Here is a 26,422-nt window from a genome sequence, read left to right on the forward strand (position 1 = left end):
GGTTAGATGTTGTCACTAACAGTTGACTTTGTTTTCTTTTAAAGCTTGTCTGGCGTTAGGCTGCTGTTTGCCCTGCCTTGTCTCTAACTTCTTTTCTTTCTTTGTTTGCCTTGCCTTGCTAGTTAGCCTGCAGGAAACGGTTGTTTCGTCGTCGTATAGACATTCTCTTAAAGTGTAGTTGAGTTCACGTGTGCTCCGCCCCAATCTGATTGCGAGACGTTAGTGGGGGTGGGAGGGGTTACTGCAGCAGCTATAGTGGAGGACCTGCCACATTTATACCTCTTGTATGGTTTCCCCCCCTTCCGTTTTGAGTTGCAGTGATTTGTAAATATATTGTTTTGTTTCTTCTTTTGAATTATTTGAGTGCAGGGACCTCTGCCAGAGCTAGCCGTGGTGTACTGCCTTTCACTTCCTAACTGAACCACTGTATTGGTGTAGGTGGAACATCACTTGTTAGAGATTAAAGAAAATAACGATATAAATGTTTCAGAGACATAACTTGATAAATGAACTTGTTTTATTGTGAGTAATAAAGTTTGTTAAATTATTTTACATCGTGCCTGTATTCATTTGTGTATGAACCTGTGTATGGGTGGTTTTTGGGAAACCCTCAGAGAAATTAAAGTTAAAGGAGTATACTCTTTAGGTGCAAGTCCTAAGGTGGCGTTGTTGGTGTTATATTGATTCTCTAGATCTGCCACTCGCAGTTCAACTGGTATCGCCACAATCAATCTTGGCGTTGTCGGCAGGATGTTCACAATCAGGCACGTTTGTAATTTTATTGTTGGAACTGTAGTTTAGCAAAGCAGAGCTGGTGTATATTGCGTGGCAAGGCTTTTTCTTTTTTCTTTTGGAGGCAAGGCAGTGGCTCGGGCTACGGATTGCCCTCTTCTGGCTACCCACTGAGACGACAGCGGAGGGGCCCCAGGATGACGCAGGAGCCACAGGACCTCCAGGCTCAGGTGGAGCAGCTCCAGGCTGAAAATGATCGCCTACGACGGGATCGGGATGCAGCCCAGGCGGGACCAAGTTCAAGAGGACTGTCTGTGAACTCTGCCACCACCGAGCGTGTTGTGTATCTCCCACGTGAGAGACGATGTCCTGTTTTCAGGGGCAGTCATGGTATTAATATTGATGAGTGGATCGAAGAAGTTCAATTCAGCATGAGGGCTAGACATTTGGGACCCAGCGACCAAGCATGTTTCATATATGATCATTTAGAGAGTGAGGCTCGAGATGAAATAAAATACCGGCCCCGTGCCGAACGAGAAGATCCTGAATGTGTCTTTGCTATCTTGAAAGAATTGTATGGGTGCCCTAAGTCTTATATTTCATTACAGCAAGACTTTTTCTCCAGAAAACAGTTGGCAGGTGAATCACTCCAAGAATTTTCTCATGCGTTGCAATGTTTAATGGCAAAAGTTGTTGCAAGCTCTCCCACTAGAGTTCCTAATTCTGACTTTCTGTTACGTGACCACTTTGTAGAACATGTCAATAACTCTGACCTGCGTAGAGAGTTGAAGAGACTGGTCCGTAATGACCCTGACCGAACCTTGCTGGACATTAGGTCAGAAGCTATTAGGTGGGAACGGGAGGGAGGGCCAGTTAGTAAGGGTAATGGTCACCCTATGTCTGCTTTCTGTGCTACACAGAACACCAGCCTGCAGCCTAAATTTGACTGTTCACAGGTTAGCTCCACTTCTTCACAACTGGCAGCTTTAACAGCTTTAGTACACAAGCAGCAGGAGCAGCTAAACCAGATCACCCAGACACTAGCAGCCATGCAGAAACCTACAGCACCCCAGTCCAGCCGCCTAAATAGTGTTGTCTGCAGACGATGTCAGCGTCCAGGCCATTATGCTAGGGACTGTGAGAATGAGCGTGTTCACCCTCGTCCCCCTTCCAGCGTCAGCGCCTCTCAGGTAGCATCCACTAGCCCCCCACAGATGGAAAACTAGCTCCCCCTAATGTGCAGAGCCAGACATTAGGTGGGGACATGCAAGGCTCAGACCATGGTGTAATTGATGCTGTAGTAAAAGAACGCCTGATTGCTTCCTCTCCCCAGGTAGTCATTAAGTTGGCAGGTGTGAATGTTAAATGTATTCTTGATACAGGGTCCATGGTTTCCACCATCTCAGAGAGCTTCTTCAGACAGAATTTTCAGGATAAGTTAAAGTCCTGTCACTGGTTAGAGCTCAGAGCTGCTAACGGGTTGGAAATTCCATATTTGGGTTATTTGGAACCAGATGTTGAGGTGCTCGGCTGTCTAATCCCCAGACGTGGCGTCTTGGTGGTTAAAGATCCACCTGCACAAGTAACCCCCCCTGAAGTGCCAGGCATCTTGGGTATGAACATTATAAAGGGATGTTACCAGGGGCTCATCCGTCAGTGTGGCCCTGAGCAGTTTGACCTCTCTGCGGTGGTGGAGCCATCCGGGCCCTGGCTGCCAGCTTTTCAGTTCTGTCAGCAAGCAGAGGTTCAGTCTTCTCCTTCACGCTCCTGTTTAGCCAGGTTGAGGGGTAGAAAGCGGGTTTGTATACCTGCAGGCTCCACTAGGATTGTAGCTGCTACCTGTTCTGCTGTGTTTGGTACCCCCAGGTCCATTTTAGTTGAGCCATTGAGTCCTGACTATTGTCTGCCTGCTGGCCTGTTGGTGTCTTCTGCCCTGGTACGTGTTGTTCGAGGCACTGCCTACATACCAGTAGTTAATGTGGGAGTGACTGCAGTTAGCCTTAAGCCCCGCTGTCCCATAGGCCTGTTGGCGTCAGCAGAGGTGGTGAGTCTTCCTCCAGGGCTGAGTGAGGTACAGGGCGAGGAAGGGTGTGTTACTGCAACCATAATGTCTCAGACTGCAGGGGTAAGCTCAGTCCAGAAGGAGATCAGGGACCTTGACCTATCTGTACTCCCTGAGGCAGAGCAGTGCAGGGTTAGAGCATTGTTATTAAAACATGAACCAGTGTTTTCTGCATTTGAAGGTGACCTTGGTTGTACCACTTTAATATGTCATGACATTCCTCTTTTAGACGACACACCTGTGCGGCAGCGGTACCGACGTATCCCTCCTTCTGAGTATGAGGCGGTAAAGGCACACATACATCAGCTTCTAGACACCCAGGTAATTAGGGAGAGCAGTAGCCCCTATGCCTCACCCATCGTTTTGGTGAAGAAGAAAGATGGCAGCCTGCGGCTATGTGTTGATTATCGCCTGCTTAACAAGAAAACAAGGAAGGATGCTTTCCCCCTTCCCCGCATTGAGGAATCTTTGGATGCGTTGTCTGGAGCCAAGTGGTTTTCCACAATGGATCTTGCTAGTGGTTATAACCAGGTACCTGTGACCGAGAAAGACAAGTTAAAGACTGCATTTTGCACACCATTCGGGTTGTTTGAGTTTAATCGTATGCCTTTCGGATTATGTAATGCCCCTGGGACATTCCAACGTCTCATGGAGCGAATGTTTGGGGCACAGCACTGTCAGACTCTCCTGTTGTATTTGGATGATATAATTGTCTTCTCTTCCTCTGTAGAGGAACACCTGAGCCGAATGGATGTTGTGCTGAGCCGTCTGGGCCAGGAAGGGCTCAAAGTGAAACTGGAGAAATGTAGGTTCTTCAAGAAGGAGGTGCAATACCTGGGCCACCTCATCTCTCGAGAGGGAGTGTCCACCGAACCCAGTAAGGTCTCTGCTGTGGCTGACTGGCCACGTCCCACCACTGTCACTGAGCTGAGGTCGTTCATTGGCTTTGCAAGTTATTATCGACGATTCATTGAAGGTTTTGCTACGCTGGCTGCCCCGCTGCACAGACTGGTTGCTGAGTTGGCTGGGAGTAAGCCACGAAGAGGACGGGGCCCGCTGTGTGGAGAGGCATGGTCGGCGGACTGTGATGGGAGCTTTACCGAATTAAAGGCGCGCCTAATAAATGCACCCATCTTGGCCTTTGCTAATTTCTCCCTGCCTTTTATTTTAGAAGTCGACGCCAGTCACATTGGGTTGGGAGCTGTCCTGTCACAGGAGCAGGAGGGACGAGTGAGGCCAGTCGCCTACGCTAGCCGCAGCCTGCACCCAGCTGAGAAGAACTATAGCTCCATGAAACTGGAGTTCCTCGCCATGAAATGGGCGATGGTGGAGAAGTTCAAGGAGTATCTGTGCGGTCAGAAATGTGTTGTGTGGACTGATAATAACCCCCTGAGCCATCTAGAGACAGCTAAACTAGGCGCTACAGAGCAGCGCTGGGTGGCCGAGCTATCGGCATTTGACTATTGTGTCCGGTACCGACCAGGCCGCACTAACAAGAACGCCGATGCCCTCTCCAGGCAGCCAGCCACTGGGGTCCAGATCTTTGAACAGATGCTGCCTGGCACCGCTGTACCACCGGATATCCAGGGGGCCGCTGGAGAGCATCAGCATATAGGTGTGCAGGCAGCGGTCGTTGCCCTCCCCTCACGGTCTCCAGCTGATCTCCAGGCACTCCAAGCAGGCGATGCAGCTATTGGGGCTTTCCACCATTTCTGGAGTGACAAGCGGGTGCCGAGTCGCGCAGAAAAAGAACATCTAAGCCCTCAGGTGCGTGGTCTGGTGCGGCAGTGGGACCGTATTGTGCAGAGAGATGGTTTGCTGTATCGCCGGCTCTTCCGTCCTGACGGTGGGGAAGAGATCCTCCAGCTTCTTCTTCCTGAGTGTCTGAAAGAGGAGATTCTCCAACAGCTTCATCAAAATCATGGGCACCAGGGGATTGAGCGGACATCACAGCTGGTGAGGCAGCGGTGTTACTGGCCGAGGATGGATAAAGACATCCGGAACTGGTGTCAACAGTGTGAGCGCTGTATCCTGGCGAAGTGCACACAGCCCCAGGCCCGGGCTCCTATGGGTCATCTATTAGCCGCAGAGCCCAACCAGGTCCTTGCCATTGACTTCACTCTGCTGGAACCGGCCCAGGATGGACGGGAACTCGTTATGGTGATGACCGATGTGTTTTCAAAGTTCACCCAAGCTGTGCCGACCCGAGACCAGAAGGCTACTACTGTGGCTGAGGTATTGGTGAGAGAGTGGTTCCATCGCTATGGAGTTCCAGCGCGCCTCCACTCTGACCAGGGGAGGAGCTTTGAAAGTGCTTTGGTTCAACAGCTGTGTGAACTGTATGGAATTCAGAAGACCCGGACCACCCCATACCATCCCCAGGGCAACGGACAGTGTGAGAGATTTAATCGGACACTGCATAACCTACTGCGCACCCTCCCGTCTGACCAGAAACGCCACTGGCCCCACCATCTTCCCCATTTGGTGTTTCATTACAACACCACCCCTCATCAGTCAACGGGTGAGTCCCCCCATTTTCTTATGTTTGGTCAAGAACCTCATTTACCTGCCGATTTCCTGCTGGGCCATCTCCCTGAGCTGACAGCAGGGAAGGTGTGTGACTGGGTGGCAGAGCATCAACGTCGGCTCCACCTGGCCTTCGACTGTGCCAGGGGACGGATGGAAACTGTCGCCAGACGGAGGAAAGAGCGGCATGATCAAGGAGCACTGAGTGAGCCACTGAAATTTGGTCAAAGAGTCTACCTGCAGGACCATGGCGTTAGAGGGCGCCGTAAGATCCAGGATGTGTGGAGCTCGACAACCTATCAAGTGGTGAGAGCGCCAGAGCCAGGTGGGGTTGTCTATTCCATTGCTCCAGTGCATGATTTGACTCAGGTGCGGAGTGTGCACCGGACGATGTTGAAGCCGGCTTTGACCCTGCCTCCTGAGTGTCCTGAGAGGGGGCCGCAGGATTCCTCCGAAAGTGCGTCGGAGATCAGTGAGGATGAAGGACTGTGGGTGGTTCTGAGGGGACCAGGCCAGCATCCACCCACTTCAGTGCAGCCAAGCTCCCCACCAAGAGAGCACGCAATTTCACCTCCAGTGGCAAGAGAGGCCTCTGTCCCTTCCCCTGTGCCAACAGGAGCATCCAGCGGCGGCTCAGCTGCCCCCAGGAAGTCTTCCCGGACCACTGCAGGCCAACACTCAAACCTCCACCGCCTTCCAGGGCCTGTAAGGGGTGAGGCAGACAGGGCTACTGCTTCTCAAGTAGTGGGTTCTAGTAGTATGGCTGCAGCCATTTTTAGACCGTGGTCTTAATATGAGTAGTTTCAGTGTGTAGTTTATCAGTGGGTCACTGATAAAACAAAGGGGGGGAGGAATGTAACCAGATGGTTTATATTCTGTTTATTTGACAGCAGGCATGGCGATCGCGGCAGGTGTGTGACACGCCCCTTACCGGCACCTGTAGTGCAGCCGCGTCCTCGCCCGCTAATGCGGGGCGGTTTATATACCCCCCCTGGTCGTTTAGTCTGTCTCTTTCCTCTGCCGAAGCGAGTGCAGCCAGCTCGCAGCTCCGCCACGCCGTAGTGTCCGAGCGTGTATGGGCCGTGTGCGTTCTGCAGGTATGTAGCATAGTCTCATGATGTGAAGATGTAATATGATGCTGTGCTGACGGTCCTCTGTTGTAGGTTGACGCATCGGGCCGGTGTGGTGTGGTGTGTATGTGTGTCCCCGTCTGGTTAGCTGCTGTTGCCGCCGTAGCCGCTAGCAGCTACAAGCACTGATGTGTGCGGGACCCAGGTAACCAGTGCTATAAGCTAAATGCTATTGTGTCTGCTAGTGTGGTTAGATGTTGTCACTAACAGTTGACTTTGTTTTCTTTTAAAGCTTGTCTGGCGTTAGGCTGCTGTTTGCCCTGCCTTGTCTCTAACTTCTTTTCTTTCTTTGTTTGCCTTGCCTTGCTAGTTAGCCTGCAGGAAACGGTTGTTTCGTCGTCGTATAGACATTCTCTTAAAGTGTAGTTGAGTTCACGTGTGCTCCGCCCCAATCTGATTGCGAGACGTTAGTGGGGGTGGGAGGGGTTACTGCAGCAGCTATAGTGGAGGACCTGCCACATTTATACCTCTTGTATGGTTTCCCCCCCTTCCGTTTTGAGTTGCAGTGATTTGTAAATATATTGTTTTGTTTCTTCTTTTGAATTATTTGAGTGCAGGGACCTCTGCCAGAGCTAGCCGTGGTGTACTGCCTTTCACTTCCTAACTGAACCACTGTATTGGTGTAGGTGGAACATCACTTGTTAGAGATTAAAGAAAATAACGATATAAATGTTTCAGAGACATAACTTGATAAATGAACTTGTTTTATTGTGAGTAATAAAGTTTGTTAAATTATTTTACATCGTGCCTGTATTCATTTGTGTATGAACCTGTGTATGGGTGGTTTTTGGGAAACCCTCAGAGAAATTAAAGTTAAAGGAGTATACTCTTTAGGTGCAAGTCCTAAGGTGGCGTTGTTGGTGTTATATTGATTCTCTAGATCTGCCACTCGCAGTTCAACTGGTATCGCCACACTAGCATTGTTGAATAAAGTGTGGAAGGAGGGACGAGTCCATGTGAATTGGAAGGAGGCAATTATAATCCCAATCAGAGAACCTGGGAAAGATTCAACTGTCCAAAATGAAACAACAAAGATCCAGGAGTACATCAGGAATATGGCCCCCAAAAATGAAGTGCTCAGGCAGCAGAAACCTGATGATGATGATGATGATGATGATGATGAGGAGGAGCCATCATGGAGGGACAAGCCCCCTGCGTGGCATGTATTACCGGCAGATATAGAAGAAATGGCTGATATCAAGAAATCCTACCACTAATCAGCACCAGAACAGACACTGAGTACAAGATCAATAGAGGCTGGGGTCTACCACAGCAGACAGGACCCCAGGTGCAGGTTGTGCATAGACACAGACAGTTCAGCACATAACAGCAGGGTGTAAGATGTAGACAGGAACAGCTAGAGTTCTCAATGGGTCGGCCCGGCCCGACAAACCCCGACCAGACCTGCAGGTTTGGGCCGGGTTCGGGATGGAAAAATATGCAAATGAGCTGGGTCGGGTCGGGCCTCGGGCTTCCTTTTTTATAAAACACATTTCATAAAACCCATTTCTTGCAGGTTGTAAATTATATATTGTATGTTGTGAATCATCGCTGTTCATGTGTGGTGAAAAGTAAGTCTGGCTGCCTGCTTCATGGGGAGGGGCAGACGCAGACCTGACGCCGCTGCGTAAAGTAACGATAACAAGTGTATGAGGAAAACAATGCAGGCGCGCGGGGGGTCGGGTTGGGCTGGATTCGGGCATACAATTCATGCTGGTGTGTCGGGCTGCGTCGGGCTGCGTCAGGTTCAGGCTTAAAAACCCGCGGGTCGGGTCGTAATTTTCAGGCCCGTCGAGAACTCTAGGAACAGCGTACTTGGAACGTCATAACCAAGTGGCTGCATAATGTACAGAAACATCTGCACTGATTATTGTGGGCTAAAAGTCCGAGGGACAGAGTGGAAGGCACAACCTAAGGTGGTTGAGAATGATCAAACTAAGATCCCGTGGAACTTCCAGATCCAGACAGTAATGGCTAACCAACCGGACATTGTGGTGGTTGACAAACAACAGAAGGCAAGTGGTGGTAGATGTAGCAATCCCAAACTTGAAAAATACCAAGGGCTGAAAGAGGAGCTACAAACGATGTGGAGAGTAAAGGCAACAGTTGTGCCAGTGGGAAAAGGAGCATTATGGGCTGTGACCCCCAAACTGGATGAGTGGCTCCAGCAGACTCCAGGTACAACATATGAGGTCTCTGTCCACAAGAGCACAAAAGTCAAACTCCCATAACATTTTTCTTAAAGACGTTTCCACATTATCAACATTAAAGTTTAGTTATAAGTCTTGATCAGATCTTTGTTATTGTTATAGTCATATAATGTGTAAAATGTTGTTTGTCTGCAACTATTTATGTGTGTTGACACCTAGCCTGCTTATTGTACATCCTACACTGCTGTTTGCTGTATTCGACCTTATTCGTCGGTCATGAGGCAACGTCAAGTTCCTCGGTTACTGATTGGCTGGGGGGTGAGAGAACAACAACAGGGAGTGACGCAAGAGTGTGTGGAGCAGTTCGTCAGTTTTCCGTGGTTCACCGTCTGTCCACCTGATTACAGGAACGTTACTGCTGTAAATGCACTATGGTAAGAGTCATATTAAAGACACGAAGCACACTGTATTGTAGCCATTGCTATTTTAAATGAAATGCAGTGCGTTCAGATTGTCAAAGCATAGTGTGTGTTTTCGACAAAGCTAACAAACAAGCTAAGCTACCGCCGAGCTAGCGGCTGTGTATTCAGGACTCCAGCAGTGTTGGCGCTCACATTCAGCTGTAACCCCACTGGAAGCCATCAGCCCCTACAACAGGCAAGAGGAAACCAGATGGCGCACTGGGTGATCGGTCAACGGCATGCTTTGATGTTAATAAGGTTATAAATGTGAGAAAATGAAACGGCTGAGTAGCGCTAGCTTTATTGTTGACATCCACCTGGTGCTTGCTGTTGTAATCACATTGATATGCGACGGGAAGCATCCGTAGCACTAAACTTTTCTCAGATCAGTCTCCCCCGCACCAAATGTCTGTAACGTTACCATTGCTGTATCTGTGGTCACAATGTTGGAGTCTCATACTGTCATAATGTTATTACACACAGAGATGTCTTTGTGTCAGGTTATCACTCTGGAGAATGCCCATCGACTCAGCCATTGAGAAAGATCACCAACTGCAAGAGCTTACACCGGAGAGCCTAATGTCTTCATCAAGAGACATCAAGTGCTGGCAGGAGTAAGTGTGAGAATTTCTGTAAGAATATAGTTTAACAGTTTTTCCATCCGTGTTGGTTGCAAAAAATCTGTGATTCTAAAGTGCATCACTGTTTACAGCAAATCTCGAAGAGCCACACAAGAGCAAAGCTGTAGGAGATAAAGATTTTGAATATGTCCTCGCTACAATCTGTTAGATATTACCTGTGAGGGGCAGCGCATTTCCTGCAGGTTCGATGCACACGGTAATGTATACAGTACTACACCACCATGCCTAAATTGTCAGCCACAGGGTTCTGTACTTGTACTTGTACTATGTGTCATTATTTTTCAGCGGTAATTTTTTCATTTGCGCCGTCGCTAATACTTGTCGCATGTGCATTGAAAGCTGAAATGTGTTAATCTAACAATTATAGGCTTTTACTTTGAAAGTGGAATTGTCAAATCCAACCTGTTACACTAGACTGGTTACACATGTACGAATGGTACATGTGTTTTGGAGACTGACTTTGCGATTTAGTTTTTTCCCTCTACAGGTTTTGCTGAGGAGTGTCTGTTCAGGGCCAAGTTGAGTGTGACCACAAGGCTGATGGGTCCTGTGATGTGTGCTACGTTTGTTTCTATGTGATGAACAAACATCTAACACTCATACCTTCCCTGGCTTTTGTTACAGATGGCGTCAATTGATCATGAAACTCCATTTGGAAATGTGTAATTTGTTCTTAAACACAGCTGTTAACTGTTTGTTCGTTCATCACCACAGGGTGGCTGTGGGTAACTGATGTCACCACTTTGGTGTGAGCGCCCTCCTTGGGCCACGCTAGTTCAGTTCCTTCAGTCCGTGAGGAGGAACCCAAGACAGACATAGAAAAATTATGCATCTGAGTATTTTATACGATTTTTCACCGTGTGGGAGATCCTTGCTTACTTCATAGTTATACAAAAGAAGATGACAGTGCAGATTTAATTGGAATAAAATACAGTCTAATTAATATTTTTTGTTATTTGTGTTAATTTCGAAATGAAAGGGTATCTTTAAACCCAAGGTGCTCAGTAAACTTTGAAGCTCAGTGGACACTCCGTAATGCAACAAGCCACAAACTGTGTCTATTGCCATAATTGGGACTTTTCTTGGAGGGCATTGTTGCAATGGACACTGGCAACAGTTGGCCCTGTGTTTCCAGTGTGGTTTTGTGTGAAAGCAGTGATCAACAATTGCCCCTTGATAATTATTTTACTGCATTACTGTATTGTAATATTCAAATATATTCAAATAAAGTCTGATCACTCTGACTAATCTTTATTGGTATTATTGTTTATATAATACTCAGTAAGTATCTACGTGTGTGTACACACACACACACACACACACACACACACATATATATATGTATATATATATATATATATATATATATATACACACACACACGATAAGTTAGGGATATTGTGAGAGACTCAGTGGTTTTCATACATACGGTGTTTGTTTCACTTCAGAGAGTTTTGGGATAGGGAGGCAATTGTATTGGGGTGATAGACACACCTCACTTTGTGTTTTCCACGTAATGGTCTCACTGTGTACAGTGTGCCTTACATATTGGGGCCAATACCAAAAAACTAAAAGACAACCCTTTTCAATGTGGCATCAATTTCAACATTCTGTGGGTATAAAAAGCTGGTATTGTCAGTAAATCATTCCAAGTTCATCATTCAAACAGCCATGAACACACGACGTCACTTAACGGACAAGCAGCGCCACCTGGCCATAGTGCGCCTTCAGGTCGGTGGCAGGCAGTCAGATGTTGCTTGTGAACTTGGTGTGTCTCAAAGTGTCATCAGCAGACTTGCATCAGAGTTTGTGACAGACCCAGGAGTGGAGCCCCACGAGTGACAGACCGCAACGATGACCAGTACCTAAGGACCTATGCACTCAGACATCGTTATGCAACTGCCACACAGCTGCAGGCCCAGTTACGAGATGTGAGGGGTACTAGGGTTTCCAGACAAACCATTCGAAACCGACTCCACCGCTTTGGCTTGAATGCCAGACGACCGTTGCAGGTGACTCCACTGACACCAAGACACCGCCGTGAACGTTTGCAGTGGGCACAAGACCATGTGACCTGGACAATGCAGCAGTGGTCTACCGCCCTGTTCACTGATGAGTGTCGAACCCCATAGAGCACGTCTGGGACCAGCTGAAGCAGAGACTGGATGATCGTACCCCACCCCCACGTGACCTGGCAGAACTGCATGTAGCACTTGTGGAAGAGTGGAACGCATTGCCTCAGAACAACGTCATGATGCTAGTGAGGAGCATGAGACGTCGCTGTCAAGCTGTCATTGCGGCAAATGGTGGAAACACCCGCTACTGACATTGTCAATTTTTGTTATTTGGGGCTATCCTTGTTATTGTCTACATTTTTGGGGTAATAAATATTAAACTAATGAAAATGGTGTTTCTTCTCATTCATTATCAGTAATATCAAAAGGAACTTTTACTTTTACTACTTATTTCATTAAAATTCAGACCAAATAGGAAAAGCACTCATGTAAATAACAATATCCCTAACTTATTGTGAGTAGTGTATATATATATATATATATATATATATATATATATATATATATATCTAAAATATCTATATAGATATATCCATATATATATTAAATATCTATAGATATATTAAATATCTATATAGATATATTAAATATCTATATAGATATATATCTATATGTATAGATATAGATATATGACTTTTATCAGGGTCCAGGCAGCTAAGCTGCCAGGACACTATTGTATTCCTAGGAATTCTTTCTTTCTTCTTTCTTCCGAGGAAGTCATACTTCCCAAGGGCGAAAACTCCCCAAACTTTACAGAAATGTCCAGCCCCATGCCAGATTTACTTAATTCCAAGGACATGTCAATATTCCTCCTGTGGGGGGCACAATAAGCGTTTGAATTTTAAAAATTTAAAAATACCTACAAAATCAACAGTACATGCTACGGTTTTGAAACTTTCACCAAACTGTAGCCGCAATACTGCTGAAACTTTAGTCCACTTAAACTCAATACAAATTATGAAGTCCATCACTCAGTTTTTTTCAAAACCTGGAAAACTTATAAAACCTATCTCCTCCCACAATTTTTGCTCAATTGTCCCCAAACTTGCTGGAGAGCATCTTCAGACCGTCCTCCACAAAACTTGTTTCACCGATTTTTGATTTATCAAAAATTAAGCCTACAGTCCATCAAAATGTTTGGCTGTAAACAGTACTGTAAACATATACTATCAAATTCTTGCTAAATACATTTTCAATCTTCCTTAAAAAAAATGAGAACATTTTGGAGTCATGGTTGATGAAGTTTGGCAAATATCAGAATTTTATCTCAAAAACTGATTTTTTGAGAACATTTTGAATTCTGCTCTCATGGGAACAGCTGGAGTCAATGTAAGAGTGGCATTTTTAAACATCAGATTTTCTCTTATAAAGCAAAACACTTAGAGTTAAAAACAAATCACCAACATTTCCATGCTGTCAAGATGCAATTTATGTATTATCAGATTTTTGTTCAGGTAACAGAATTTCTGAAATTTTGACCATTTTTGAAATCTGCCTTGACAACAGCTGCCCGGACAGTGAATTAGGAGCTGATTCTTGGTGTCAGGGGTTGTGGGTTCGAGACCCAGCAAGGATGATGATGATGACAGATCAAAATGTCAGATGTCCTCAACATGAAACACAAGACAATTGTCCTGATAGTGGCATCACAGCAAGCCTCTAAATTAAATAAAAACAAATAGCTTGGACCGGACCATGGGTGAAAGCTAACCAAAATTTTGCACAAAGGTCCATTCTCATGCCAGATTGCCTCAGCTGTAAACCCAAGCCAATAGTCTTGATGGTGGCGCTACAGCAAGCGTCTAAAGTTAAAACTTTGAAAATTCATAACAAATCAACCTGCCAGAACTTCACTCTTTCATCAAACTGTAGCCCCAGTACTAAAGAATTTTTTGTACATTTAAACCTATTAAAAATTATGAAGTCCATCACTCTGTTTTTTTTAAACTGTAAAACTTATAAAAACCTATCTCCTCCCACAATTTTTCCTAAAGTGCATGAAAATGTTTGAATGTTCTGTGAACCCTACTGTAAACATATACCTGCAAATTGATCAATAAATCTTCAATGTTCATGAAAAAATTGAAAAATGTTTAGAGTCATGGCAGATGATGTTTGACAAATATCAGAATTTTACCTAAAAAACTGAACGACCCATTGCTGCGCAGCAGCTATACTTCATTTTGTACTTGTTAGTAAGCTATGATGCATGAAAAATAAATTAGTGTTAGGGGACAATACTGAAGTGGTACAGCTCTGCTGGGAGGTTCCCTCGGCTGACTGGAAAGGGTAAGCTGGGAAAAAGCGCCTGGTGCCAATGCGGTAGCCTCCGACGACTGGAAAGGGTAAGCCGGCAAAGGGGCGCCCGGCGCTACTGCGCTAGCCATGCATAACGAAGTTGTCAGTCGACTCATCAAGACGAGTGATCAGAACGGCAGTTCTTTTTACTGTACTGAATCTCTAGAATCCGTTCATTAAAATGATTTGTTCAAAAGATTCATTCACCAAATCGTTCAGTGCTCTCCAACTCCCTGAACAGCAGCCAAACAATCTGTCATTCAGTTCATGATTCAGCCCTGAGGTTCACGTTCACTTACTGAGGGTCGGTGCGTTCATGGACTATAGTACACAATCATTCGCGGGAGACGCAGCGCTGCTTTGGGTGGTAAACATGCACTAAAATTATTACATGGTGAAAGTGTCCTCTGTGCACAGCAAAATCACTTAACATGATGCTACACGGATGTTAATTTTAGCGCTAATTTTAGCAGTACGGTTACTGAATGTGAATCATATCCTCTGCCCTGAGTGAGTGAGTGACACAGCGCCACTTTCAGCACAGTACATGAATGAGAATCATATCCTCAGCGATGCGAATCATGAGTGAGTGGCAGCGCGAATTTGATTCACGTCCTGTCGTTCAATAAGCGACCTGCTGAGAATCACGTTCGCGAACGTGAGTGACTTTTACTGTGCAGTAAAATCACTTAACATGATGCTACACGGATGTTAGCAACACAGCGCTAATTTTAGCAGTACGGTTACTGAACGTTAATCAAATCCTCTGTCCTGAGTGAGTGAGTGAGTGACACAGCGCCACTTTCAGCACAGTACGTGAACGAGAATCACGTCCTCAGCATCAGTTCTCTGTGTGCAGTAAGTTCGCGAATCATGAACGAATCACAGCGCTAACGTGAATCACGTCCTCACAGTTCTCTGTGTGAGTCGCGGCAGTTCCACTTCCGGCCGGCATGCTCGCGGCTGAGCTCAACTGAACTAAGAAAACGAATCAGTTCATGAAGTGACTCCGTTCACTTCGTTCACTTAAAAGATTTTTTCGTCCAAACGACACGTTCGCGACCGACACAACACTAATCAATACGACACGCAGTAACTCCACATAGTAACGACGTCGTCAAAAAACACATCAAGACAACAGGTAGTAACGACACATAGTAACGACGTTGTCAAACCACACGCAGTAACGACACATAGTAATGATGTTGTCAAACGACACGCAGTAACGTCACATGGTAACATCACATAGTAACGACACGCAGTAACAACACATGAAGACGACATGTAGTAAGGACGCATAGTTATGACGCATAATAACGACGATGTCAAACAACACATCAAGACGACATGTAGTAACGACACATAGCAACGACACACAGTAAGGATGTAAAGACACTGTCAAACAACATGTTAGCACGACATTGCCAAAATACACATCAAGACGACATGTAGTAACGACACACCCCAGCTGGCATTTGACTGACGTTAAACGTTTAAATGTTGTTGAAGTAATGTCAGTTTATGAAATACACAAATTCAACGTCAAAACAATGTTGAACACCAAATAGTTGAAGTGGTGTTGTTAACTCACTATGGATTCAACATTTAAATATCAACAATTTTTGTGTTGTATGTCAAATCAACATTATTTTTACAACCATGACTTCTAAACATTTTGTTGAAATATATCAGTAGAAAAATAACGTTCCAACATCCAAACAATGCTGATCAATTAACTGTTGAAAAAGTGCTGATACATTAATAATGATACAATGTTGAAAGATCAACTCTGAATTAAACATTTGTTGAGTCGTGATATACTTTCTACATCTCCTGGCGTACTTTAAGAGAACTAGAACTGGATTCTATTGGCTCTGACGGTTCCAGACAACAACCGCTTGCACATGCGCGAAGTGGGTCTGTGTCGTCATCGTCAGGCTAAAGATTTTGACCTGGACCGGTTCGGATTGTGGTTGAATTTGGCAACTACAATTCTAGATTAGATAGTGAGATTTAGTACGTAAAAAACATTTTTTTAATTAATGTTTGGTATTTTTATTGGCATCAGTTTAATGGAGCCTATATATTTTTTATTTCTACTTAAGTGCTGAGCAGCTGCAGGGATAGTTTTTTATTCCGAGTTAATTTCTGATTCACCCTCCAAAGCAGAAGGCGGCGCTAATGCGCATACTACACTGATTCCTTACCGCTCTTTGAAAAAACACAGAAGAAGAAAAGTTTGAACGTTGCAGAGCATAGACATATATACATATATGTATTGATGTATTTTATCTTTTATTTACATGATATAAACTGTATACATTTAGTGCCATTACTTAAAGCAATGAATCCTTGTCACCTTAAATGTTTACATTGAATTTGTTTTAACTGTAACAACTTTTTGTGTTTGGAACATTACCTTGGAAGATGGTGAAAAATCTGTAACCACTTTCAACATTGGATGTCATCAGCTTTTCTAAAAATAACATGGTGATATGTCAATGTTTTTTTTACAGTAAAATATACTGTAGGAATCATGTTTCATATCATATTGTTAGAACAGAAAGTTTAAAAGCATGTTTTTGCATAACCTGAAAGAAAGTTGATTTACACAGCCAGAAGGTATCACATATTTCATTCTGATTCTCTTAACGTATGGCACACATGTATGTTAATGCCACATGTGCAGTTGTGCACTAATCCTTGCCCATTATCTCTGTGTATCTTTCATTTAGCTTAAACCGTCCTGCAACATATTCATCTACAAGCCGGGGCAGCATACGTGAGAAGTAAAAACCTCTCAAGCGCTTTACTAGCGCCCTCACAAACGCCTCGTCATACTGCATTGTAAAGAAAACCTGCTCACTGGGTGTCCAGATTAGAAGTTTAGCAGACTTTAGACCTGTGCAAAACATTGTAAGCTGTACTTGCATATAATATCCCCTGCTTCCAGCTTTCTGCAGCTGCAGCTCTCCATCTACTAGTTTGATATCACTGCATTTCTGAGTTAGCTGGTCAGTGAGTGATAGCTGGGTTGGCACAGGACATTTTATTTCAAGAAGCACACACGAGTCGATGACCCCATCAGGACTGGCAGAGAGCCATGGTTCTTGGACACTAACAACAGTGCCCTTGTGAGTAATGTTCATGCCCTGTTCCTTCAGTTGAAGGCAGGCTCTAACTTCATTTTCTTTACCATAGTTGGTTGCATAGTTGCCGCGAAAGGAGGGGTATATGTGCTCACAGAGGAATTTGTCACTTTTTGTGTCTGCATGTACGGGAACCTTCTTTGCAGAGCTGGCCGTTAGTCTAATTTTCCTACAATTGTGCCACAAATCAGATGCACTCTGCTCGCTTGTTTCTAATTCTAATTGAGCTGCTTGTGCATCACCAACTTCAACATATGTCTGGTAGAATGTCTTGCATGAGTCACAGGTGAGATCATTACTGTGTGTCTGGTGTGGCTGAAAAATCTTGTCATCAACTGCACTGGTTCTCCTGCTAGGTTGTTCTACTGATGGTGAGGCATTATGACACTTTTCTAGTAAGCTGTTCTTGAGGAGAAAAAGTGGTTGAATGGGGGCTGTGTCCACACTGTCTCTGAAGTCTTTGTGTGAAAGATGATGTGGTGTATTTGGGAGTAATTCAGTCACTACAGCCCTACAGTTTGCACTGTATTGCTGTTCTGCCTTGTGGTGCCTGAAGTTTATCTGACTCAGACGTTTAGGCTCAAGGTTCTTTGAAGTCCCTGAATTCCACCTGCGCTGTTCATCTGTACATGCAAGCCCTGTCTTTCCACTGACTACGGCATTCTGCACCTGCAATAATGACATCATTAGGATCTTCATAATTTCTCCACTAATTATTGACATTATTATAAAACATGAACCTAACCATATATACCCTTCGGCAATAAAAGCACAATTTCTTAATGTCCTTAAATATATTTAATTGTTCAAATGTTTGAACAATAGAACGGAGATATTTGGATTTATGAATACCTTCCACAGAATAGCTGCTGCATGACTACACGACTTCCCTAACCCGGCAATGCACGAGCAGCCGCCTGTCTCCACGACTCCAATTTCCTTCAGCATTATCCACGCTGCATGTTTGGCCTGATTGACGCTCTGGCTGGGCTCTACAGCTGCCTTCAGAAATATAAAGTCGCTGTGTTTCTTAAACAGCACTTTACCTATTTTGTTACTGTGAAGGTAGCCATAAGCTTCTGTGCTTTTGTAATTTCGCAATTCTTCGCCGTCAACACCTTCAGAAAACACAAGAGGTGTCTATGTTGCAGAGCGGTTGGCAGCCGGAAGCAACAGGAGGCAGAAAGTTCTACCTACGCGGCAGCAGTCAGGACTTACTGTAAGTTTTTAATGTTAATATTTATTCACTTTTACTTATTTAACGCCATGGATTGTAATAAAGTATTTTTACAGCAGAGGCAAAACTCCGCTAGCCACCATGGTGCTAACTAGCTAACAAATGACAATGAATGTAATGGTTAGCTGCTAGAACTAGCGAGCTAACATTAGCTAACCTAGGTTACAACCTGATCTCTCAGAGGAGCCAAGCTCACAAACAGTATATTTTGATATGTAATGAATGTATTCATTGCATCTCTCTGTTCCAGTTTCAAGAAGTTAAGACAGAGTTAAGGAAGATAACTGGAGATATGATAAAGATAGTACCGGGTAACATTAATCCAATGAATGAATTCTTCTATGAACCACAACTCCCGCCTCTCTAAATACCAATATATATTTTTTTTCTCAGACAATGTTTTAGTTTGGTAAGTTAACCATAAATCATATGAACTCCCACATTGTTTATTCTACTTGCCAGTTTGATCAAGGGAAACTTTTTGCCGTATTCAATTCACCAAGCCATGAATGTGTTCTGTTCATATACCATCTTCCTAACTGATATTTAACTTTTTGCACTGCACAATATTTTACTTTGTATTTGCTTGCAAAAAAGAAAGATGATTGGTCTAAAGAGTCCAAAATTTTATTCAAGATTTGTCTTAAAAACCTGTTAAAAACTAATAAGTTTACTTGAGCTATTTTCTATCTATAGACATTATATAAAATAAATTGTTTGAGGAAAACACGTTATAATTCTAAAGGAAAATTTGGTGAGCTAATAGTAATTAACTTGTTATATTAAGTTATTTTGGTCAAAATAAAACTTTTTGCCGTATTCAATTCAACAAGCCATCAATGTGTTCTGTTCATACATACCATCTTCCTAATTGATATTTAACCTTTTGCACTGCACAGATATTATTTTACTTAACTTAGTATTTGCTTGCAAAAAAGAAAGATGATTGGTCTAAAGAGTCCAAAATTTAATTCAAGATTTGTCTTAAAAACTTGTTAAAAACTAAAAGTTTACTTGAGCTATTTTCCTTCTATAGATGTTATATAAAACAAATTGTTTTGAGGAAAACATGTTGTCATTTCAAAGTAGTGATAGCTGTAGTCTGTGATAATATTTTGATAAGCTAATAGTAATTAACTTGTTGTTAGTTAAGTAGTAAGTGTAAGCAATTCTGTTTTAAAAGTTTTAGATGGTGGTCTAAACTTTTTCATCTTTTCCTTTGCCTTTTAGGTTGCTGGTTCCAAAATGATCTGGACGTGTAAGTTGTGCGCAGCTTCTTTCACCTCCAAAATACAGCTGGATCAGCTCTCTTTTTTAAAGTGAAAATTGTGGTTCTTACTCATTTGGCCGCTATTTTCTGCTTCATAAATGTGTGCTAGATTCTTCAAATTGAACTGTTTTTTTAAGTGTCGTTGCTGTATTCTCCTGCTGTTATATCGATGTAGTTGTATGCAGAGGGTGTGTTTGATGAAGCTGCTTTACTTCAGCTCATTTTGCTTGTTATCAATCGCATCTTTCAGTTTTGTCTGAACAGAGTGAGGTTGAGGAAGCAGATATTGGGTCAGTGATCAGACATAATATCAACTATAGCTTCAGATTAATTGTAAATAAAAACAGACTATGGATTTAAGTTTTGAAAGACATCAACACAATATTGTATAACTTTTATATCAATTTACAGGGCCCTTTTTGTTTGGTCTCCTGATAACGTGTGTTTTGTACTTCACTGCCACCATATTCAGTAACCACAGTACTGCTTTACTGAGTCAACAAAATATGTTTTTTTGTGTATTTCTTCAAGGGCCACAAGAAGATGAGCCATGTTGTTGGACCCAGGCAAGATTTTTTTGGAGCTTCTCCACATTTCCACCTTTTTCAGTGGTTCCACTGATTTGGCCTGAATTTTGTTTTGTTGTCTCATAGGTTAAAAAAAAAAATTAAAAAATCATAGTCCTCTTCTGTTCACCAGTTGTTTCTCATGTCTGGTCATTTCTTCAATTCTTCAGTAGGTTTCTTCATCTTAGACCCCCAGATGAGTCCCAGCAAGACTGGACTTCTGCATGTCACCATTCAACACAGTATCTGGGGGTACCATAATGGCATGTAGCCACAAATTCAGACCAGTTCTGGTTTATTGTATTTGTTCATATTTGACATAAAACTTTATCATGGTTTGGTTGTGACTCCTTATGTGTGCAGGCTAGACAAGTTCATAGACTGTAAACCAGTTCTGGATAAGTCTGAGAGCTAACTGTGGTTCCCATTTGAGTGAGTTCTAATGTATATGGTCAGCTCTTGGTTGATATAGCAAAATTCTTCTGGTCCATATCTGGCCCACACCTGACATGTTCATCCGGCCCACATACCACATAGAGGAGGGCACTTGGGCGCTCCGCTTCTGTTTGCCAAAAGTGGGCAACAACCAAACCAACACACTGCCAGATGTCAGCCAAGAAGAGACCCAATAAACCAGCACTCACCCTAATGTGGGCCACTGTGCATTTTTATTCTGGCCCACCTACCACATGGAATCATGACACTTGAGTGGTCAGCCTAGTCATAACGCTACGTAATATTATGACTAGGCTGTGGGTCATATCTGGGAAACAAGTGTGGACCACTCAAGTGTCATGATTCCATGTGGTAGGTGGGCCAGAATAAAAATGCACAGTGGCCCACATTCGGTTGAGTGCTAGGTTATATGGTCTGTTTTTGGTTGACACCTGGCATTGTGATGGCTTGGTTGTGGCCCACTTTTGGCAAACAGAAGCGGAGCGCCCAAGTGCCATCATTCCATGCGGTATGTGGGCCGGATGAACATGTCAGGTGTGGGCCAGATATGGGCCAGAAGAATTTTGCTATCTGGGACTATTCCAGAATCAGCCCTCGTATGTGTCTCTATACTGATTGCATTTGTACATTTCCCCTTCATTAGAAAGATGATGGATACCGCATTTTCCCACGCCGACAGACCATAGTGATGTTCTGCCCAGCAGTGAACGAGCTCATGGACCTCTGGACTGCTCTCAAAATAGAATCTGAGGTAATATGGATCAGCTCTCTCTTTTAAAGGAGTCATCACCCGGAAATCGCAATTTCTCTTGTTAAAACATGCATATTGGTGTTGGACCTCAGTTGAAACTTGCCTGAAAAGCTGGAGTTTGAATGTGGCTCAGTTTTTTCGCTTTGGCTCTTTTTCCGAACAGGAATAGCGTTCCTACAGCACGAGATTTTGACTCTGCTCCTGTCGTGACGTTACCACAGGAGGCTACTTGCATAACTAACTGCCAACTCCTAACTGTTGATAAATTAGCAATTATCATATTGAGGTGCTTGTATCTAACTACAGGCAAGGTGAGCAGGCACTCGAAATGAAAAAGTAAGCAGAAAAAAAAAAGAATTTACCATTCAGAGACATCCTGCTATAAACGTGTCTCTTCCACCGTCTCTGCCTCTTCACTCTCCCGTTTGGGTTCCGACTCCGGCTCGTACATAAATGCCTGAATTCCGTAGGTACTTCATTTAGTGTGTGCGCCATGACAGGGGGCTGTTTATGTTTTGGAGTCTGTGTGCATGCAGGCTAGCCCCCCATTCCGGCTCTGTCCTTCCTGCAGCCAATCAATGCGCGCCTCATTACATAATAATACAATGCACATCCGGACCAGTCAAAACCTCACGCGTAATCTCGTAATGAAAAAGTGTCAGAACAAGCTCTACGTTTGATTTAAAAAAAAAATAAAAATAAATTCTAATAAGTTTTAAGAATTGATCCAAAGAGATCCAAGGGGGACTGGATACGTAAAAAACCAGGTGATGACTCCTTTAAAGTGAAAATTGTGATTCTTACTCATTTGTCTGCTCTATAAATGTGTGCTAGATTCTTCAAACTGAACTGTTTTTTTAAGTGTTGTTGCTGTATTCTCCTGCTGTTATTTCAATGTAGTTGTATCGATGACCTTATTCAGACAGAAGGCATCAAAACCTGGGAAGACAGCAGATTTCTGGCTGAAATTTTAAAAATCCACGATGAACAAGTAAATAGATTATTACACATTTCATAGGTTGAACCATCGCAGCATTGAACAGGTTCAAGGGTTCAAATGAGCTTCGTGAATTTTGCAATTAGTCCACTTTGTGTTTGCCATTTGTCTGATTGCATTAAAGATGTGAACAGGGTATTTGTGGACATATGTTCTGATTGGACTGTTTAAAATCAGCTTTGTTCAGTAAATTCTTCAGTGTATACAATTCTGTTTTTATCTGAATAGGAAATCCATGACATCCACACCAAGGGCTCTACTGTTCTGTACTAGATCAAGATGGCGCCGCGTCAGTGGCAGCCTGTTGCAGCGGCTCTCGCTCACTTTTGACCTTTTTCTTCTTTTTATAGTTCTTCTTGTACTTTTTAACTATCCTTTTTTACTTCTCTTTGGAGCTCTCTGTTGGCATCGGAGTGGACGACGCCACTCCGAGAGCTGGTGGATTTCCGCAGACACAAACAACCCTGCACACAGGTGAACATCCTGGGAACAGACATTGAGATGGTGACATCTTACAAGTACCTGGGAGTTCACCTGAACAATAAACTGGACTGGACTGATCACACTGCAGCTACATACAAGAAAGGTCAGAGCAGACTGTATCTGCTGAGGAAGCTCAGGTCCTTTTGAGTGCAGGGGGCACTCCTGACCTCTTTCTATGACTCTGTGGTGGCATCAGCCATCTTCTATAGAGTAGTCTGCTGGAGCAGCAGCATCTCGGCAGCAGACAGGAGGAGACTTGATAAACTTATCAAGAAGGCCAGCTCCACCCTGGGATGCCCTCTTGACTCAGTGCAGGTGGTGGGAGAGAGCAGGATGATAAACGAGCTGTCATCGCTGCTGATGCAGGAGTCCCACCCCCTGCAGGTCACTCTTACAGCACTGGGCAGCTCCTTCAGCAACAGACTGATACACCCTAAGTGTGTGAAGGAGAGGTATCACAGGTCCTTCCTTCCTGCTGCTGTTAGATTGTACAACCAGCACTGCTCCATATAGACCTCACCCTGCACTCTGCACTGTGCAATAAGCCTGTACAAACTCATTCCAACACCAATATTTATTATCTATATTTAAAAATCTGTATATAAAAATGTGTTGCAAATTTTTTTGCACTATTCATGTAAATATGTATATACGTCGATTCTATTTTTCTTTCCTTTTTGATTATTTTGTCTATTTTGCTATTGCTCTGTCTTGTAATATTCTGCCGTTGCGACAAACAAATTTCCCTGTCTGCTGAACATTAAAGGATTTCTGATTCTGATTCTGTATGCCCTTCCTGTGTATCTGTGCGAGGATGTTTCTGGATTTTTCAGAACCTGCACAGTGAGTCTCCTTAAGTTACTGACTACTGTGTATTATGTAAACAGTTCACATGTTTTAGGACTTACCTTTGTTTAGTCTACCCATACAGTTTTTGTATATGGTCTGTTTTCTTTCTCCTCACTACAAAGGAACTGTATTGGTGTTATATTCAGAGTGATAAGATGTTCAGTAAAACATTTTCCTGTAAATGTCTTTTAGTTTGGTTTCAGTCACTCACACCACTTAGATTCTCTTTGATTCATGTGTGCAGTACATGGATCTTATGTTGTTCACCTCTTACTATGAGACTCAGGTCTCCCTTGTAAAAGAGGTATTGGATTTCAATGGGACTTGGTTAAAGAAAGATGAATGATATGTCAACTGTTTTGTTCCATGTGTTCGTTTATGATTAGTATCTCTTTTTCATTCATTCAGGACAAGTCTGGTGAGCCAGAGCTTAATGGTGTTGCAGTTGGCCTCCTTACTGTCAACAGTGACCATGACACAAGTCCAGTTCACTACCACCCTGTGAGAATCTCTGTCGTCACTGAAAGGAATTAGCTGATAACAAAAGCTAATTTCATTAGTGTATTATTTATTATTGTTATTGATTACTGATTATTTTACTGACTATCTGATTAGTTGTTTGGTCAATATTAGAAATGTGTGATAAATATCTATTTCCTAGGGCCTTAAGTGACCAAGAACACATTTGGAAGGCTAGAATCAGAGAATTTTGAGTTTTTCTTCTTAATTGTTTGTAAATAATCAGTTAATCTACTTCTTGCATCTCTACAATCTATTTTTTGTTCTATTTATTTTAATTTATAAATGTTCATTTATTTTTCTGTTTAATTTGAACACTGAAGATTGCTAAAAGAGAGTGGGCAAGAAAATACTGTTCAGTAGCAGATGTTCATGACTTTTATATATATTAATTTTGTTAAATTCAGTGTAATTGAGGCAGTCAATTGCCTCAAAAATGTTAAACAAACTAAACATATGTGACTAATGTGTACTTAAAACAATGACAACACAAACTAATAAACATTGAGTTTGGTTAAGAATGGTGTGGTTGTGTACTTAGTGTTAATGTATCCATTTTAAGGTTTTTAGTGTTACTGGAAATACTGTTGAACACATCATTACTTTAGTAAAAACAGTGTAACAAAAATATATTGTGTGTCAAACTATGTTGAAAAGCAGGGCTTTATCGTGACGTTGAAATTTCAACATTGGATTTGCAAAATCTAAACTAAAATCAATATTGATTCAGTGTTGGCGAATTCACCTATGTTGAGAAACGTGACGTAGGAATGACGTTGCTCTTTCAACGCTGATTAGATTTGCAATATCTAAACAAAATTCAACTGTTAACCAACACTGGCACCTGACGTTGATTCAACAGTGACTCGACGTTAAAATGCCAGCTGGGATAGCAACAACATGCAGTAAGGATTTAAAGACACTGTCAAACAACACGTTAGCACGACATTGCCAAAATACACATCATCAAAATGACACTGTCAAACACATCATAACAACACTTTGTCAAGTGACACAGCATGACAACACGATGTAATGAGAAAGTAAAGTGACACAACGACAGTTCAGCGTTTAATAGACATAGACAAATGTCTTCTCATTTGTTCAGTAGACATAGACAGTGCGCATGTCGACATATTTTTGACATAAATGGAACCCCTTACATACAAACGTGTCTTAAGCTGTTCCAACATTCGTTTTGATCAGAGGTCTTTCCTCTCATTTTTGAGCATTTCAGAGCGACAGGAGCGTGTTTTTGCCCTTGACCACAAACTAAGTGGTCTTTCACTCAAAAGTGATTTTTCAAAGGGATTTCCATGCAGGATGTGAAGAATTTGAGTAATTATAGTGCTGCAAACATGTCTTCAGTAGTTCCGTCATGCGTTTCAGTCAGAAGCTTTTCCTCTCAGTTTTCGGGCTTTCAGGGCGATATGAGCATGTTTTGCCCTTTAAGATAAATTAAGCAATATTTCACTGAAAAATGGTTTCTCAAGTGAGATTCTGTTCAAAAAGTCCAGACTTTACCTAATTATGATGTTGCAAACGTCTCTTCAACTGTTCCAACATTCGTCTCGCTCAGGTCTTTCCTCTCATTTTTGAGCATTTCAGAAATGCTTTCTAAAGTGAAATTGTAGGCTTCTCAAAGTGTGTGAACTTTGACTTAAGAAAGCATTTTTCAGCGAAATATTGCTTAATTTATCTTAAAGGGCAAAACAGGCTCATATCATCCTGAAAGCCCAAAAATTGAGAGGAAAGGCCTCTGACTGAAACGAATAACGGAACTACTGAAACCATGTTTCAATACTATAATTAGGTAGAACTCACACAATGTGAGTACAGTTTCACTTGAGAAACCATTTTTGAATGGAATACAGCTTAGTAGACCATAACTGGCAAAAAACAGCGTCTTTCGCTGTGAAAAGCACAAATATGGCCAGAAAATACTTCTAACTGAAACTAATGATAGAACAGCTGAAACCATGTTTCAATACTATAATTAGGTAGAATTCACACAATTTGAGTACAATTTCACTTGAGGAACCATTTTTGACTGAAATACAGCTTAATAGA

The 26,422-nt window shown here is 42.9% G+C and overlaps 1 long non-coding RNA gene across 1 annotated transcript in view; it reads left to right on the forward strand.

Moving 5' to 3' along the window:
* LOC115566512 (uncharacterized) overlaps positions 1-23,061 on the forward strand; it is a 62,568-nt gene extending 39,507 nt beyond the window's left edge. Inside the window, exons 2-3 of the long non-coding RNA XR_003981079.1 lie at positions 21,397-21,504; positions 22,730-23,061. This is a non-coding gene — a long non-coding RNA (uncharacterized LOC115566512). The remainder of the gene's footprint in view (positions 1-21,396; positions 21,505-22,729) is intronic.
* The last annotated feature ends 3,361 nt before the right edge of the window (positions 23,062-26,422 follow it).

The sequence above is a fragment of the Sparus aurata genome, chromosome 1 (assembly GCF_900880675.1).
Source record: "Sparus aurata chromosome 1, fSpaAur1.1, whole genome shotgun sequence".
NCBI lineage: Eukaryota > Metazoa > Chordata > Actinopteri > Spariformes > Sparidae > Sparus > Sparus aurata.